This window comes from Pogoniulus pusillus, chromosome 4, assembly GCF_015220805.1.
Source record: "Pogoniulus pusillus isolate bPogPus1 chromosome 4, bPogPus1.pri, whole genome shotgun sequence".
Lineage (NCBI taxonomy): Eukaryota > Metazoa > Chordata > Aves > Piciformes > Lybiidae > Pogoniulus > Pogoniulus pusillus.
In genome coordinates this window covers 15,348,141-15,367,290 of record NC_087267.1, presented here as the reverse complement: position 1 = coordinate 15,367,290, position 19,150 = coordinate 15,348,141, and the positions used below count along the sequence as shown (strand labels likewise).

General features: G+C 34.1%; 1 long non-coding RNA gene across 1 annotated transcript; it reads right to left on the bottom strand.

Annotated features, from left to right (window-relative positions):
• Nucleotides 1-10,341: 10,341 nt before the first annotated feature.
• Nucleotides 10,342-17,509, bottom strand: LOC135175099 (uncharacterized). The gene is made up of 3 exons (XR_010302237.1): nucleotides 17,465-17,509; nucleotides 13,755-13,856; nucleotides 10,342-10,456 (listed from the first exon to the last, which is right to left on the bottom strand). It is a non-coding gene; the product is annotated as an uncharacterized LOC135175099 (long non-coding RNA).
• Nucleotides 17,510-19,150: the final 1,641 nt, after the last annotated feature.

The window sequence follows — 19,150 nt, the reverse complement described above, 5'->3', positions numbered from 1 at the left end:
ACCCAGCATGATGGGGCTAAACTGTGGAAGGCTCAAAGTGGGAGCAGATAGCTAGGTTTCTCTCAGTGCTGTATCTTTGATACTGTGCAGGGTTGGGAGTTAGCTGCCTCTCCACATGGCTAGGAATACCACCAGACCAACTCAGCTGGATGGAAATCAAGATTGAAGCTGTATTCATAGTGTGACACAATTTACGAACATATATATATAGAACATCTACAGATATTTGCAACTATATGCAATAATATACAAGTTAAAAGTAATACAGGGATACAAAACCCCTCCCAACCAGCAGAGCTACCCAGGAGTGCTTTCAAACCAACTCCCCTCCTTCCTCCTTCTTTCCAACCCCCCTCCCTTATCTCAGGATCTCATTTACATGCAGGGTGAGCTGCGAAAGGCTGGCAAGAGGTTAAAAGAGGAATGACTAGTTCGAGTTATGCAGGTTCAGGCAGAGATAGTGAAGTATATGATAGCCAGAAAGGGACCAATTATTTTTGTTATTATTTCTTGGTTTTATATCCCTAAGTAAAGCCAATGGGTAACATAGACATCACTATAATTTTCTTTTCACAGCCAATGATCTAATTACTCTGATTAAATTATTCCAAATAGCCTCAAACCGGCACACATACACAATACATTTCATAATAAGTTGCAATTGTGGCAGCATTGGGCTGAAAATTACTTTTTACTTCTTTTTGGAAGGAGATATTTACTATTTTTGGCTCAGTGTGCTTCAGTAAGAAGTCCAAGTGTATGTGCTTTATGTATTGCTCATATGAGGCAAGGGAAGATGGGGCGTTTCCAGCAGTCAGGCCTTCTGGGTAATTCTTGCCTGGACATCCTTAACCTTGCTGCCACCTCAGCTTACAATTCATGCAAGGTATGTGCCTTACATCATGATCAGCTGTGCACCTACTGTGCTGCAGCAGAGTGGGGGCTTTGTAGAGACCTTAGCCTGGTACATGCACAGAAACAAGCTGTGTGGGTGAATTTGTCTTCATAGAAGATGCTAATTATTCTGTTTGCAGTGAATTGCTTCAGGAAGATCTGATGCTGAGCTAGGTGGACAAGGTCTGCACCAGTACATGAGCGAAGACAGTAATACAAACTGTAATATTTAATAAGAGTAACTATATTTTTCTAAGGCAGGCAACACATCTGTTACACCAACTGGAAAACTGAACAAATTGCAACAGAAGATACTGATCTCTTTTCATACTTATACATCAGTGAATACTCTATAGCCCAGTTGCCAGAGGGACTGTTCTATGATATATTTTCTTCCTTCTTCAGTTTAAAAAGCATTGAAAAGCAGAAGAAAATATAGACATTTAATTTGTAGTAATTCAGATCTATAACACCATTTGTGGTATGTTAGCTAAAAAAAAATCAAGCTGAACAAAATACACACACTGGTTCAAATTTATGACTTTTAAATGGATCAGATTAAATGGACAAGTTGTATGAAAAATGCCTAATATCTTACTGGACCATGTTAGATCTGTCATAGTTCTGGCAGCATGAATTGAAAAGACCCATTAATGATCTAACTCATACAATATTTACTACTGCTACATCAAATGGATCTGCTTGTTATACTAACACAAACACCACCTAGAATGCTGCTGTCTCACAGATCAGTGAACAATAGTAAATTAGTCAATGTCTGCCCTCTGGAATTACTGCATCTACTGAAAATTTAACGAGTATCAACAGAATTCAAACTTACTTGGCTTCTCCAGGAGCTGCTGTGCAGTGTGAGAACAATATAACAAGGAATTTAGAAGATCACAGGATATTAGGGGTTGTAAGGAACCCCAGATGAGGAATAGATTTCTTCCTTTTCTCCTTCACATTTCTAATTGTGCTAGTTTTGATATATTTTGGTGAGAAGAATTAGATTATAGGCTGTGGAAAGGAAACAATGGTGATGTCTTCTTCACTCATAGGCTTGCTGAGGTGTATAAAAACAAGAACATAAACACAGGTAACACAGCTGCTCTCTGGCTCTGGCTGCCTGCACTTTCCTCCCTAACCTGCTGTCTAACTAATCTTTCTGTTTTCTAACCCTCCTGGACGATTCTCCAAACTCACCTTGAGCATAAGGCAAAGTCTGGCATAAGGTAGAAGGGTGGAAAGGAGGTGGAAGGGGGGTTGGGAGCCCCTCCTGGGGATTCTGTTTTCTGAGAGGGCTGTTGTGTTTCTGTGTTACTTCTTTAACTTGTATTATTTCTGTCTATAGCTGTATGTATTGTAAATATCTGCTTGTATATTGTGCTAAGGTGTAAATATAAAGCTTCATTCTTTAATTTCCAGCTCATCTGAGTCTAGTCTGGGTGATTTCATAAGAGTTGGGGGGGGGGGGGGGGGGGGGGCGGGTAACACCCAATCCATCCCACTAATTAAAAAAGAAAGCCTGAAAGAGCTTTGAAGTCATATCTTTCCATAGAGATTGTTATTACTGTTTGGTTTTTCAATCTGAAAATGTTTAATCAACTATGATGAACTTAATATTCTTGTGTTAAAAAATTCTATTTCCCTCTTTCAGAGAAACATCGGTGTAACTCTTACAAATAAAAGTTATCTGAAGTTTTGCATGGATGAAAACACATTCGTGTCTTCTAGCCCTCGTTTGAACATGTCCAATTCAGCAGTGCAGTTGGGTACTTGTTCTTGGACTCTGAATACTGTATCTCCACTTCCCCATCCGTTTTTGGGAGCGTGTCTGTAATGAAAGCAGTCAATCTGTAAGCCAAATCTATGATAAAACAAGGAAAAAAAAACAAACCAGCAAATAAAAAACTGGATTGTATGGTTAATAAGAAAAATACTTGTTTCATCACAAATGTCAAGTTGCATTTTAGCTTTCTTTACTTAGTGCTTTGAGAGAAGGAAGTGTTTGTAAATGATGTTAACAACAAAGCCCTTAGATTATACGGTAAATATATCATTATGGATTCTTTTTAACCTCTGGTGAACCAAGGAAAACAGAGTTGGTATTTGCTTTGTAGTCATTTCCCCATTGCAAACAGTAAACAATTTTCCTGTTTTCTTCATAAAGAATAGACTTCCATAAAGCTACTTGAAAAGATATGTTTTCAGTTATCTTTATGAAAGACAGCATGTTGTCTGTGTTATACACATACTTTACACATATGTTATACACATACTTTTTCAGTTATCTTTATGAAAGACAGCATGTTGTCTGTGTTATACACATACTTTACACATATGTTATACACATACTTTTTCAGTTATCTTTATGAAAGACAGCATGTTGTCTGTGTTATACACATACTTTACACATATGTTATACACATACTTTTTCAGTTATCTTTATGAAAGACAGCATGTTGTCTGTGTTATACACATACTTTACACATATGTTATACACATACTTCATATGTGTATAACATTTATGTATTTTAAGGTCTCCATGTCCAGTTTCTATGTATTCCAGTGTTTATACAACTTACTGAAGATGTTTATAATGGTTGATGTCTTAGTTGAAGTTGTTGACCTAAGAAATATTCTGAAGTGATTGCCTTCATAAATGTTACAAAATGTATTTGACCTTTATGTCTTTCAGATCAGATAGAATTCAGCTTTTGGAAGGTCTGCTCTCACCTATGAAGACAGGTACAGCAGGCTTCCTTTGTAGTTATTGGCTAACTTTTACACTACTCAGTCTTTATTGTGCCTAAAAATGCATTGAATCTTATTCGTTGTCACCAAAGGAACTAATTTTTCATTCAATATTAGCATTCTAACAACACTTAACTCAAAGTAGCATTTCTTTGACAGGATCAGTAACTCCAAAAAACAAAGTATTTGTTCTTTCCACATTTTTAATATGTTTGTAAATAAAATTAATTGTGTTTTAAGTCTGAATTGGAAAGTATACTTTAATCTAAAAATGATATTATTTACAACACAAACTTTACATAGAGCTACAAACATGATCATTAAATAAATGCTACTGAAAGTGTTAAATAGTTTGTTGTTTAGCTTGAGTGTACAACTATCTCTATCTGCTATAACTGTTTTTTCTCATTACAGTATGAATTTGAGGAAATTTGTTTACATTCTTTTACAGTGCCAAATAACTAGTTTTCTTTAATTCTGTGAAGTGAAGATTGTTATCAGCTGAATATGTAAAAAACCCAAAATGATAGGAAATTTAATTTATAACAGGATTAAAAGTAATCTTTTCTCCATATCTGGAGATAAAGAATGCCATTAGAGAAATGCTGGGTGCATTAATGCAAAGACAGAATTACACTATAAATTGTTCACGACAGACTTGCATCAGCAGGCCAACAAATTATTCACATATGATATAGCTACTCAAAGATGAGATTAAAAATACATTCCTCCTTTGAAGCTTCAAGTCATCAATAAAGTCAGAGAAAATAACATCGAAATGAGGCTTCATTTCTGATTCTACCGAACCCATTAAAGCAAAACAAAACTTAACCTGATACGTGATCAGGAAGACTGAAAATGTATGTCTGCTGCCTCCTATGATGCCTGATCACAAAAGTTCCCTTTTCTCTGCTTCTCTGTCTTATCTACTGTAACTCCTAAAAATCACAGAAAAATAAAACTATAGATAAAAAAAAGTCATTACCATACAGAAATCAGCCTTGATTTGACCTTGAGATATCTCATTTGTTTTTGATGTTTTAAAATCTCTTTAGGCAAGAGATAATGATGTATGGTTGGTTGTGTTCTCTTCTGCAGCCCTTGCCCTAGTACTGAAGTGTTTGAAAAAGATGGCCATGACCAGTAGAAGAGCGGCTTGCTTGTAGAAAGCTACCAAAACTTAAGTGTTTTTCTTTATCAGACAACACAGGCCAAAAATGAGCTACATATTCAGTCAATCAGCCCCTGCTATTTCAGTGTGATTGAATAGTCTTTGTGTACATGATTGAGAGATAAAGTAGTAGTCATGGTACAAAGTTCTTACAATTTATGCATTCAAAAACATATTTGTTTCATCATTATTTAAACAACAATTGATCATTTAGTCTTACTACATTGCTCCCATAGCAGTTTTGAGACTGAAAGCTAGCCTCCTTTCCATCATCTGAGAACATTGGGTACCAGTTACAATTGTTTGAAAGTAGGACCTTTTTATAGCCATGATATTTATTGCCTCTACACACCAACATACAACCTTGTGAATGGGTATGTTGCCAAAACAGAAAACAGGAGGGAGAATCTATTGAGCAACATGAAAAGATAGCACCTCCTGAATATCTCCAACCACAAACAGAATGATGTCCTCTAACAATGAGAAGCTGAATTAACATAAACATTCTTTTAAAGATGTGTAGCCACACTGGACACATCGGTGGTCTACCAGACAATGAAATGTGCTACAGCTTGGAAGTAAACAGAAGTGACACATCTAAGTCTTAAAAATACTATCACAGCAGTGTTACACAGTAGTAGAATATAACTGCATATATGACTACATCTGATTAGCTGCTGATGTTCATCTTATCCTGTGCTCTTTATGCATAACTCACCAATAAAGGTGAAAATAGTCAGAGAGGGAAGTGAACCTGTCCTTTACATTCTCTCTTCACAAACAAGTATCACAGGTAAATCCTCACTTAGAACATTAGTTCCCTGGGGTAGGAGCGAAGATTTAATGTAGTTATATGAAAAACAAAAAATACTCAATAGCAAAAAATGTATTGAGAGAAGTGTATGAAGCAATAATTTACAATCAAACAGATTACATGGTTATAATTCCCCAAATAATTATTTTTGTGTTTTGGGTTTTTTTTTCCACAGAATACTCAATTTTAGGGGCAAAGGAAATATATTAAAGTGTTTTCTGGTGTGAAAATGTTGATGCTGCATGAAAATAATATAAGCTGTATCTGATAATAATAACAAGAGTAATAAAATGACTGATTAAAAACTTCTCAATAGTCCAGATATCAGATATGAGCAAATTAATTTTAAAAGTATATGTATTGTTTTTTTCCCATTGTATCATTATTAGAGAGGATTAATGTTCTTTGGGTATCTTATTCAGCAATACTGGAATATGTTTAAATTTCTACTCCTTTTACCCATAATTAGATGCTGTAATAAAACACAGGAATTCTTTGTCTTTCTAGAAGTCAGAGAAAGCCCCTGTTATGTTTATATATCTGGTCACTTTTGTAACTGAAAATAATTGGGAATTTGGGTCAGTCAGACAGAAGGTCTGTAAGTACATGCAGTAAAACTGCAGTTACTCTTTTTTAAAGTGACCAGTGCTTCACTGATGTCTCCCACGAGATTAAATCTGCTGGTGAAGCAATAACTGTGTATATTAACTTATAATTCTATGGAGTAGTTATTAATTTTAAAATATGTGGTGTGTAAGCAAGATCTCACTGAGCTCTAAAAGTGTGGGGCTTGTGGATTACTTATCCTGTGTTTCTTTCACTGCATGTACCTACTTAGCTTAGCAGAAGACTTTTATGAAGAGGTTTTGCATTAGCTGTTATGTAACCTAAGGTGAAGATACTTAATTAGCTGTGGAAGTGATGTTAAATTATGATACATCCCTCACGAAGTAACTGGTTAGCAGAAAGCAAAAAGTAATTCTGATGCATTTAGTTATTATATTGAACAGTGGTTCAAAGAGCGGTCCCTGTCAATGCATTCTCCAGTGACCTCTTCTTTCATTCCTATGCAGCTTTTAAACCAGTGTTAACCAAGACAAATCCTTGGTTAAAATAAGTCTTATGTTGGTCATAATTTTGAGCCCAGAATTGGAAGCACAATTCTTTACAATCTGCAGTTGTGATAAACGAGCTGCTAAAAGATAAGCTGATTTGGCTGCAAATGTATACATGAAAGTCCTAAAATACAGTACATCAGCTCAATCCTTGTATTGTTGTTTTTTTTCTTTCCCATTAATACTCAAATTAAAAAATAAATAAATCAAACAGTTCATTTATGTGGTACTATATCACTTCAGCAATGTTAATACTATATCACTCCAGCAATATTATTACTATGCTTTTTACTAAGAAATGCCTAAGTCATCTAAATGTTCCTGCTCTGGGTAAGACAGATGCTTATGCTGATATTTTGTGCAGTTTCAGCTTTTATTAATAGAGAGACACAATTGCATTTCTGAAACCCTCATAAATCAGGTTGTTAGCAATGTCCAATTTGTTTTGTTTTTATCTACTCTTAAATGTTAAGGCAAAGTAAGAAGTTAAGACTCAAAACTAAATTTATTGGGATAGGCCAAAGGGTGGCACAATATTGAGAAAGAATAATAATATAGAAATATATCAGAGTTGACAAATTTTGTATTGGCAAAACTAGAAGTGATTAAACTTCATTTCAATCTCGGTTACAAATATGTCTTTAAACCTGGCCAGGTGCACTCACTCCTAATCCAGGCAAGCTCTTCATTTTGTGAGTTGCACAAAGTCTGGAACAAGGAAAATACATAAGATTACCAGTGAAATTGATAAGAATTTGCCTGAAAGAAAGTGAGAAAGAACACATTAAAACCTCCCTGATTTGGTCATATTTGAAACTAGTGAAAGATTAGCAATGTTGATAAGGTTTTTCTGCTCAAAACCGATTGCTGCACACTGCATTATATGAAATCACTGCCTTCACTGACAAATTCTTTAATTTGACAGCTATAAAGGAGTATGTTAGAACTGCTGCATAAAATAATTCTGTTCCTGAATTTTAGCTGCAGACTGTTGTTTTGTTTTTTTAAACTTTGAAAATCTAGCAAGTAGATAACATTGATTCAAGCCAGCAACTCTCTTTCGGCAATGCCATTAAGAATGGACAACAAAATTAAGTAGCTGTCAGTTTCCTTGGAATTCAGGAGATGTGCAGTTTATAACTTACTTGCTACCTGCTGCTACTGTAACCAGGTAACATCACAGTTTAGTGAATAATTCAAATTGCTAATTATGTAAATAGGATTATACAAGGAAACAAAGGCATCAACATTAGTCCTTTCCTTCTCCTCTCCTCTCCTCTCCTCTCCTCTCCTCTCCTCTCCTCTCCTCTCCTCTCCTCTCCTCTCCTCTCCTCTCCTCTCCTCTCCTCTCCTCTCCTCTCCTCTCCTCTCCTCTCCTCTCCTCTCCTCTCCTCTCCTCTCCTCTCCTCTCCTCTCCTCTATCTGGAAGTTTCCTCATAGTATCTCCATGTGTATTGCAGGCATTTCTCATCTGTTATTACTGTTGCTTATAATGATAATTTACTACATGCATAGCATTTAGCTAGATAATTATTTTTGCTCATTCATACAACGGAACAAGTCATTCATACTACGGTTAAGTTTGTGTGTCTGCATCTGAAGGTTTATGTAGTGAAGGACTGCAAATGGAGAAAGCTATAAATGCTCATTTAAAATTCTTGAGCTTTATGAGTCATACGTAGTGATTTGACTCTTGCAGGACTGAATTTTCTTGCTCATCCATTACACCATAAGTTATTAATAGAATATTAAATACTTGACCTTCATTAGTGCCTGGCTTAGCCTTCTTCAAGATGATCCCCATTTTTGGTTATTGTGCCAGCAGCTATACTTACGATCTATTGTTCCCCCCATAAGAAATGATCTTTAAAAAAATTAATTAACTGCTTTCTGTTCTAATCCATTATGGTTTCTTTGCTCTAAGTTGTATGAAAAGAGATTGTTGAGGGCTGCTTTAGTAATTTGAAGTGGATCGTTCATGTAAGGTAATATCTAATCTGGTGTATGACTAATAGCATATTTGTGGGAAGTTAAAACTATCTATTCTATCTGTAATTGTTCCCTTGTGTTTCTGAGGCTAATGCTTCCAAGATGTAATTATAACAATATATCTTGTTTGGAGGGCAAATTTATCTGCTATTTCTGTTTTTCAGAATTTACAGTTGACATTGCTGTTTGCCTCAAATATTGTCAATATTAACAACATTACCTTATTTCAGATAGTGTGAAGTCACCTCTTTTTATGATTGTACCCTTGCCGTAGGCAACTTAGCAGTAGGGCAAATGAAGTTATAAATATGCAGATAAAAATAGCAGCAGATAAAAACCTCTAAAAAGTGTTTACTTTTCTGACTTCATACAATTACTGCAGCACTTGTCTTCTCTATGGTGAAATAAATTTGTATCAAATATATCAATATTTGTTGTTAACTTTGTAAAAACTGGACATTGGTGACTGCACTAAAACTAGATGGAAACGGATCTGGACAGATTGTATATGATGTGCTGCCATATTGCAGTCAGCAGAAGTCCTGGGGGTGGTTCCCTTGTGCTATAAAAAGGAAGATGTAGCTGATGGAGAGCATTTCTTCTCAGTGGGGAATGAAAAACATTACACTACCTACTTACACCAAAATAGTTCCAATCTGGTGACTTTCTGGCATGATACGAGGGTATTTAAGGAAAGAGAAGAAAAAATAATCCAAATACTGAGAAAAGTAGAAATGTTGTTTTGTAAGTGTTTGGTGGGCTGAGTTACTTCAAAAAAATATTTTCATTACTAGAAGTTTTGGTCTCCATAAGGTAATTATCTGTAAAGACAAGTAAAGGCTGCATAACCCATGTTACACAGCAATGCTATCAAAATAAGTGTTTAATTTTATCCATTTTCTTGGGAAAGATTTCTAAGAGGCTGGACCATCTGCTTTCTTTCATATACCATGAACACTATGCAATGCACCTAGGCTTATACAATCACTTCTGCACATAGGAGATCGACCTACACATGATTTCTGTAAGCAAAGTTTTGCTGTCTACAACTGCCTGAAGAGAGGTTGTAGCCAGGTGGGGGTTGGTCTCCTCTGCCAGGCAACCAGCAACAGAACAAGGGTACACAGTCTCACATTGTGCTGGGGGAAATATAAGCTGGATGTTAGGCGGAAGTTCTTGCCAGAGAGAGTGACTGCCATTGGAATGGGCTGCCCAGGGAGGTGGTGGAGTCACCGTCCCTGGAGGTGTTCAAGAAAAGCCTGGATGAGGCACTTAGTGCCATGGTCTGGTTGACTGGATAGGGCTGGGTGCTAGGTTGGACTGGATGCTCTTGGAGGTCTCTTCCAACCTAGATGATTCCATGATTCTATTTCAAACAAACAAGCAAACTCCCTCAAACCAACAAACAAACAAACAAAACCCACAACAACAGCAACAAGAAACCAACCTATCAAAAACCCCCAAAAGAACTAAACAAACAAATCGACCAAAAAAACCCACCAGTTGTGGAAGTAAGAAACTGATTCAGAATGTTGGGAGAAGGAAAAAAATGGACACCACTTCCAATACGAATTATAAGCAGGTGACAACTTTATTGGAGCAGTAGCATACTTTTATAGCAAGCAGTTAATGTATTCCACTGTCAGCAGTTACATTATCTGTAGCTCTACCGGAGACACTTGCACGGTGACTGACTTCAAAACAGGTGGCTGGTTCCTGGATGAGAAATTCAGAAAGTTAGGAAGTGCAAGCCAATGAACAAATTCCTTTCTCTATATTTGTGGCTAAGCTTCCTGTGAAGGTCTTCCTTTCTGTATGAATACATATTTGTACATTTCCCAGTAACTTGGCATGCTCCAGATGATTTTCCACTTGGATGAAACCCCTAGCCTTCATGGAATTTGCACATGCATTTGAAAAGATGACAACTGAATTAGTGGTGTCATAAAAAAATTCCAAGCATGATGGTCTATCAGAGGTGATAACAGTTTCTTGGGATTCAAATGGGTTCACTAACAATGGAAACCAGTTTGCCAAATGAAAAATTACTGAACATATATTAGCATTGTTATTTAGAAAGATTCTGCATGCCAAAGACTGATAATGAAGCAGTAATACACATTGCTGAATTGTTTCATCAGCGAAGGGGAAAAGAAAAACATTGAATGGGAAAAAAATTGTATTTCCAAGCTCTTTGGCATCTGTTTCTGTTGACTAAATGCTGTGCTACTTTACAACATAGGCTAAACCAAAAAGTTTTCAATGCATTTGAATGTGCACTAAAATTTCAAAGTGTCATTTTGGCGGGTTGGGAGGTTTTAGTCATTGATCTTTGTGATGGTTTGGGTGTTCCCCGCCCCCCCACACTTTAGGAATCACCCAGACTAGACTTAGCTGGCTCTGGAAATATGAATGAAACTTGTATTTACAGCTAGAACAATATACAAGCAGATATTTACAGTATATACAGTTATAGACAGAAATGTACAAGGTAAAAGGTAATACAGAAACACAACAGCCCTCCCAGAAACCTGAGTCCCCAGGTGGGGCTCTCAACCACCCCTTCACCTTCCCCTTACCCCTCTCAACCTTATCCCAGTCCCAAGGAAGAATGGACCTTTAGCCAGGGGTTTAGGAAGTAAAGTGGATTAGTTCAAAACAGAGGGTGAGGGTAGAGAGTAAGATGCAGCTCAGAGCTCACCAGCAGCAGAGAGAAGACTCCCTTATCTATGTTTTGCTTTTATTCTTATACATCTCAGCAAGACTATGAGGGAAGAAGACATCAGCCTTGTTTTCCTTCCACAGCCTGTAATCTAGTTCTTCTCACCAAAACATTCTAGCTAGCTTCAAACTAACACACTCTTAAATACATCAATTAACATAATATTAAGCATAAACATTCAACATGGATTGATTAGCACCATAACCTTTAAATAATGATTACCCATCTTTGGTGACTTTGGTGATGTAGACCCATTTTTTGAAGAACGTGAAGCACTTTCACATCCTGTACTTGCAAAGAATAATGATGGTAGACAATCAATGCCTGCAAGCATCTATTGCAGGCTATTCATATACTCAATAAGAATATTTGTGCTGCTAATCTTTCATGGTATGTTGTTAAAGTAACATAGTATGTTAAAGATCCCTGTTTGTGACCCTACAGAAAGAAAAAGCAATGTACTAATCTAAAACACTGGCATCTGGATACTGAATCCTCAAGAGTTCTAGCAATAATCAGTTCATTAATTTGTATGTACACTTCCTAAATATGATTATTTTAGTGTCACCTGCTGTTGCCCAGGACCTCGGTCATTTGAGCATTTGATTGTCAGTTTTCACATTTTCCAAATCATAAACCATTTGTTTCTAAACTGTTTCCCCCACATTGTTTTTTTTTTTTGTTTGTTTGTTTGTTATTTTTTTTTTTTAAGTAGAGAACTAATCTTCTGTTACAAATTTCTAATGAATTTTGTTGACTACAATCCAACTCTGTCAGCTATGGCTTGGCCTCAAGAGACTACCACATCCTTTACCTCCACTGGAAATGTCAACTTCATGTTGAATACCTTAACCAAACCACATATAAACAGTTCCAGAGAGCTCTGTCTTAGGAGGTCAGGATTTAAAACTGATACTTCTATTGACTGATTAATTAACACTTGTTTGTTTCAGATGCTGAATATTCCAGAGAATAAGTTTTGTATTTAGGGACAATAGCCATAGGGATAATATGTCATATTCTTTTTGGTTGTAAAACATAATACAGAGCATCAAAAGAAGTTACTTTCAACATTATCAATATTTCAGAAGTAGGATGGAATGACCATTGGTGAACTAGAAACATAGGTCAACTTTGGGATATTGGGATTTCTTAGACTAAGAAAATACTGTCTCATATGTCACAGGATCACAGGATATTAGGGGTTGGAAGAGACCCAAGGAGATCATCGAATCCAACCTCCTGTGCCAATTCTGTGATCTCCAGAGGTCCCTTCCAAACCCTAACATCCTGTGATTCTGTGATAAACACATACTATAATTTTATTGTGCAACCACTCTTCAAGAACAGATTTGTTTAAAAAAACAGATTTTTGGTTGATATGTGTGGTGGTTAGGGCTTCAAACTAGCACAATATTCAAAACCAATGAACATAGAACTCTGATGAATGATTGAGTAAGTTGCATAGAAAATAGTGAAACAGTTTTGACCAAGAAAATGTCATGGTTTTGGCTAGTCTTACACATGCACATAAAAATGTGTAAGACAATCAAGCAAAACTATGAAAAGTTGATTAAAAACTGAAATTAAATTAATCATTCTAGTGCTGTAAAAACAGTTATAATTAGCCATTAAAAATAAGTAAAAAAGAGTTTAATGGTTTAAATCAAAGTTCAAAACGTTTATTAGTGCCAAAATCTAATATCTGTGGAGGAGATGATAACTTCAGCTGATTCAGCTCTAGAAGATTTAGTAAATTACACTAAAGGCAGTCAAACAGAAAAACTCTACAATGACAATATAGTCTGATGCAAAGTGAAGTATTATTAAGAAGCGAATCCTCAACAGATTTACAGGACAGTTTAATTGTACAAGTTGTGATATTTTTGAAAAAGAAAAAATATGCCAGGTAGTAAAAATATCATTAGAAACATCTAGTGTGTTTGAAATGTTAAAGGATCTCATTAGGATCCAAAACTAACTTTACAGATAATAGCATTTGTTGTCATTAAAGATGAATTTATTATGGCAGAAGATAAAGTAAATGTCCAATATACAACTCATCATTCCAAAACTGCACCAGTGTAGCAATGCTGTGTGTTAAGGAGCACTGTAGAGCGAGTAAACACTGAGAGTGGGTAAAAGTGAAGTGAATACAATTCCTTTTGGGCTGCTGATGCTGAACTGGCTGAAGTTAGCAGGACTATTTTGATTGACTTGCATGGAATATATTCTGAATTATGGAACACAAAACTTCAGTTAGATTAAAGAACAAAGTATAGAGCCTCTTACCTAGCTTTGCTAAGAACATTCTCACCTGCAGATTCAGAGTAATGTTGGGGAAGGAGTGGGTTTACTGCTACAGAACATATTTGCAATCTTACATGTAGAGCCCTGGGAAGGAGAAAAGGAATAAGGACATCCCTGTTACCCAATATATTCCATATTTTAAAGGCATGAATTTGTCCAAGTTTGAGTTGTAAAGAGGCAGGATAAGTCATGCTGGCTGGGTTCAATATTTTCCCCCTTATTCAGGTACTTCATAGTTCTCAGAAGCTGAAAGTATTTTTGCTGTCTTTACATTGCACTGGTTTTAAGAAGTGCTCATCAGAGCTGTAATATCTTTGTTAAAAAGAATTATCATTATACCTTTTAAACGTTCATGATATCCGATGGAAAATAAGACACAAAGGGGTTTTTTTGAAAATTAAATAAAAATGTTTATCAGCTTGTAATTGGCATTTTTTTAGGTTTTCAGTTTCTAACTTTTTAAAATTTAATGAAAATGTTTGTCACATTTTAATTGACATTTTTTAGCTTTTCAGTTTTTAGATTATAGCCATTTTCTTGCTAGTTACACCCAGTGTAGCAGCCTTTACTGTGTAGACAAATGTCATATTGCTTTTGGCAGTGTTGGGTCAGTTGACTCAGCTATGCAAAGAGGGAGTCAGAAAGCTCAGAAAACATTTTAATAAACTAATTATTTTATTTCCTAGAAGACAAATTGGTGTGAGACAAAAAGATTAAAATAGTTGGGTTTTTTTTTTGTTTGTTTTTTTGTTTTTTTTTTTATGGTGAGTTTATTTTTTATAGCCACAGAATTGGTAGAGTACATCTGACATATATTAAGGTACATGCTTGGAGATGGATTTCTGTATTCATAGACACAGAGTATACATCTGTAATATTGAATGTTTCACTGTTTAAACAGTGAAAAGTCTTATTTAAAATTATTATTAAATATTATATGTATGTACTTTTATTTATGTAATTTATTTATGTAATATTCATGTAATTTATGTGATTTCTTTTTGTAATATTAAATATTATATGTACGCAATTGCATTTAATGCAATAAATGTTTCATTGTTTAAACAGTGCAAAGTCTTATTAAAAATAATATTAAATATTACATGTATGTAGTTTTATTTATGTAATATTCATGTAGTTTATGTGATTTCTTTGTGTAATATTAAATATTATATGCATGTAATAATATATAATGTAATATTAAATGTTTCACTGTTTAAACAATGCAAAGTCTTATTAAAAATAATATTAACTATTATATGTATGCAATTTTATTTATGTAATTTATTTATGAGATTTATTTATGTACCATTACATATATGTATATAATTATATTTAATGCAATAAATGTTTCACTGCTTAAACAATGCAAAGTCTTATTTTTAAAAAGAAATAGGTATTTTTAGAGTGTCAAAATATTTATATTTACATTTATTGATTTAATTTATGTTATTTATTTATGTAATATTAAATATTATATATAAGTATATTTAATGTAATAAATTGTACACTGTTTAAACAGTGAAAAGTCTTAGTAAAAAATAATATTAAATATTATATGTATGTACTTTTATTTATGTAATTTATGTATGTAATATTCATGTAATTTATGTGATTTCTTTTTGTAATGTTAAATATTATATGTATGTATTCATATTTAATGCAATATTAAATGTCTCACTGTTTAAACAGTGAAACATCTTACTTAAAATATATTAAATATCATATGTATGCAATTTTATTCACATAATTTATTTATGTAATATTTATCTAATTTATTTATGTAATATTAAATACTATATGTATATAATCATATTTAATGTAATAAATGTTTCACTGTTTAAACAGTGTAATGCATTGTTTTTTAAAAGAAATATGTATTTTTAGTGTCAGAATGTTTATATTTATATTTATATTTATTGATGTAATTTATGTGATTTATTTATGTAATATTAAATATCCTATGTATATAATTATATTTAATGTAATAAATGTTTCACTGTTTAAACAGTGAAAAGTCTTAGTAAAAATCATGTTGAATATTATTTGTAACTTTATTTATGTAATTTATTTATGTAATATTGATGTAATTTATTGATGTGATCTATTTGTGTAATTAAATATTATACGTATGTAATTGCATTTAATGTAATAGTAAATGTTTCACTGTTTAAACAGTGAAAAGTATTATTAAAAATCATATTAAATATTATGTGTATGAACTTTATGTAACTTATGTAATATTGTTGTAATTTATTAATGTAATCTGTTTATGTAATATTAAATATTATACACATGTCATTATATTTAATGTAATATTAAATGTTTCATTGTTTAAACAGTGAAAATTCTTATTAAAAATCATAATAAATATTATATGTATGTACCTATTTATGTAATTTATTTATGTGATTTATTGATGTGATTTACTTATGTAATATTATATGTATATAATTTAATGTAATAAATGTTTCACTGTTTAAACAGAGAAAAGTCTTATTAAAAATCATAGTAAATATTATATGTAAGTAACTATTTATGTAATTTATTTATGTAATTTTTTAATGCGATTTACTTATGTAATATTATATGTATATAATTTAATGTAATAAACGTTTCACTGTTTAAACAGTGAAAGGTCTTATTCTTTAAAAGAACTAAGTATTTTTAGATTGTCAGAATGTTTATATTTCAACAATTTGAATTTATCATTATGTAGAGTCACAATTCACTCTATGTTGTGCAAACAAATAACTTAAAGGTTGGACAAATAATTTGATCATCTAGCTCCACTCTCAACTCTATGGTTTTGTTTTGTTGTGGTTTTTTTTTCGGCATATTCTTCAAGCATTTGTTCAGACTTAGCTTAAACATTTCAAATGTGATTCCTGATCTTTAACTAACATTATAATAACTGTTACCGTGTTTGAGTAAGGCAGTAAATAATATAATGGCTGTTACCCTGTTTGAGTAAGACAGTTCATTACTGCCAAATTTTAGGCATTCAAAAAGTGTCATTGACTCCAGTCAGGCTGCTAGATTTAACATTATGCCTCTGTTTAAATGCCTTGTCAGCTCAGACTGGCACTCTGTTAAGACACATTTTCAGATCAGACAAATGAAAAATAGATCCTGACCTACACCATTTAAGTATGTATTAAAATTGACAGTCATCTTTCCTGAAAAGTATTCTGCACCATGACTAATAGTTTCTAAATGTTTGTTGATGTGCAGGCACAGTGAAAATGTCAGTGTCAACGTTAAGTGAAAATCGTTGCTGAATATTACAGTTAAAACTTTCCGACGATTAAAGTTAAACCGAGGCTAAGGTTCAAACTCAACATTTCAAATAAGCTCAGTGCATAAAGTAATTTGATTTTTAAGCAGAGCTAGCATACAGTCACAGGGATTCTTTCAGAAGTAGTCATCTACTAAACCTGAAACGTGTAATCAAATTTTACGTATGTGCTAGTAAACTTAAGAATCTATATCAGGCTAGTAAAAATCCATGCCAGCTGATCGAAATGATAAAAAGGAATATTTAGGGTGAGTAATGAAAGCAGGAATGAGTAGATCAAGTACTAAAGGAATATTTTATTACATTTCTAATATTTCCACTTAGTGAAACCAGTCTTTATGACCTACATGTTAGGTTCACAAGAAGAATGCCTCCCGAGTTCTGTTTTCCTTACCTTGAATGCCACAGTTCTTTATACTGGTTGTAGGTATCTATAATCCCACTCTCATCTGGAAGTCCCCAACTACAGAACAGGTTTTGTTCCTGAAAAAGGTAAAAAGACAACCAATCATTCCTTTAAAATATGGCGGTAGAGTTAGACTGGTGTTTGAAATGTGGATTTTGTGCTCAAAGGTTTTTGCAGTGTAATTTCCTTTAAAAAAAAAAAGGAGAAAAGGACAGATTTTTTTTTTTTTTTTTTTTTTTTTTTTTTGTGCATTGTGGGGAATTAAACAATGCTACTGATGAAGATATAAAAGGTCTCAATTTTCTGGTAATGGCAGTCTGGTCATGCAGTAGCAATTCATTCATCTTGCATTCATCTACTGTTAGCCTGAATCCAGAGCTTGGCAGAAAAGAGAACAAAGTTTGGTGCAATCTCCTTTTGTTAAGGGGCTTTATCTGGGGGAAATACAATTGAGCAAAGCAGAAAATTCATACAATACTCAGCTATTTTCTAAAAGATTATCTGCTGGGCAAGCATTTGTTGGAGCAGTTCTTATAGTGGGTAACACATAGGAAAAGTGATTGGGAAGGATAAAGAGGTTGCATAAGAGAATGACGTCGTGGAACATGTGACAGGAGTAGATGACAGAATAGCCGAAGCATGAAGCATAGGAAGAGGCTGGCAGACCTTCTTGCCCCTGTTCAGTAGTGGCAGTTCCATTCTGGCTGAAGTGCCTTCCCTTGCTGTTGAATTTCCAGGGTCTTGCTCCTTAGGTACCTCTTTATCAGAGTTCCATGTGGAACTGCTTAGACAGATGTTAAATGTTATTTATTAAGCGTATTGGCAGCTGCTTGGCAGACTTTGACTTCAAAACTGTACTTGAGGGAATTTTACGTGGTCCACACTGATTTCAGTTTTACGTAAGTAGCTGAATCATAACATTGGGTTGTGCTTAGTTTTTCTGTTTGTTTTTAATCCAGAAATCCTAGAGTTGTTACAGTCAACACAGAAAAGGAATCTCTGATGATGTCCCAATGAAAACTGTGACAGTACACTTGTCTACTTTAGAGCTGCATTTTCCTTATAGCCTGTAGACTTTGCTGACATTTCTTCAGGGAGATTCAAGTGTTTTGCCATGGAAAAAATCTCTGATGTGAGTATACAGCCAGTTAGCAACAATGTGGTAACTCTCCCGGGAGACTGTCTTGCAAGGTGTCCAAATGCTAGCAGGAAATTAAAGAATGGATAATCTTGTTTATTTGATGATCCACAAAAGGTTTTCAGAAGAGGATATATTTTATATTGCTTGAGTGATATATGGATAAATGCCATTACTCTTTTGATTTGACTATAGTTAGCCTGTCCTTTTGCCAAAAGAAAGGAAGACTACATTGCATCTAGGATAAGGAAAGAGGCTGCTTGTAGCTGCTTCTGCAGATGCCCTCCCCTGGCACACAATTTTAAACTATTTGAAAGTTGTATTGCTGTTGCAATCAATGTGGTTAGACAATTATTTATTTTCAGAGGAAACCAAAATCTGCAGAGAGAAACAGATGTATTGAGAAGGGACTGTTATAAAAAGGGAGATTAAGATTATTAAAATGGAAACAGTGAGGGCAATCATATCAGCTATGTCAGTGTGATGGTTTGGCTGTTACCCACCTTCCCACACTTTGGAAATCACCCAGACTAGAC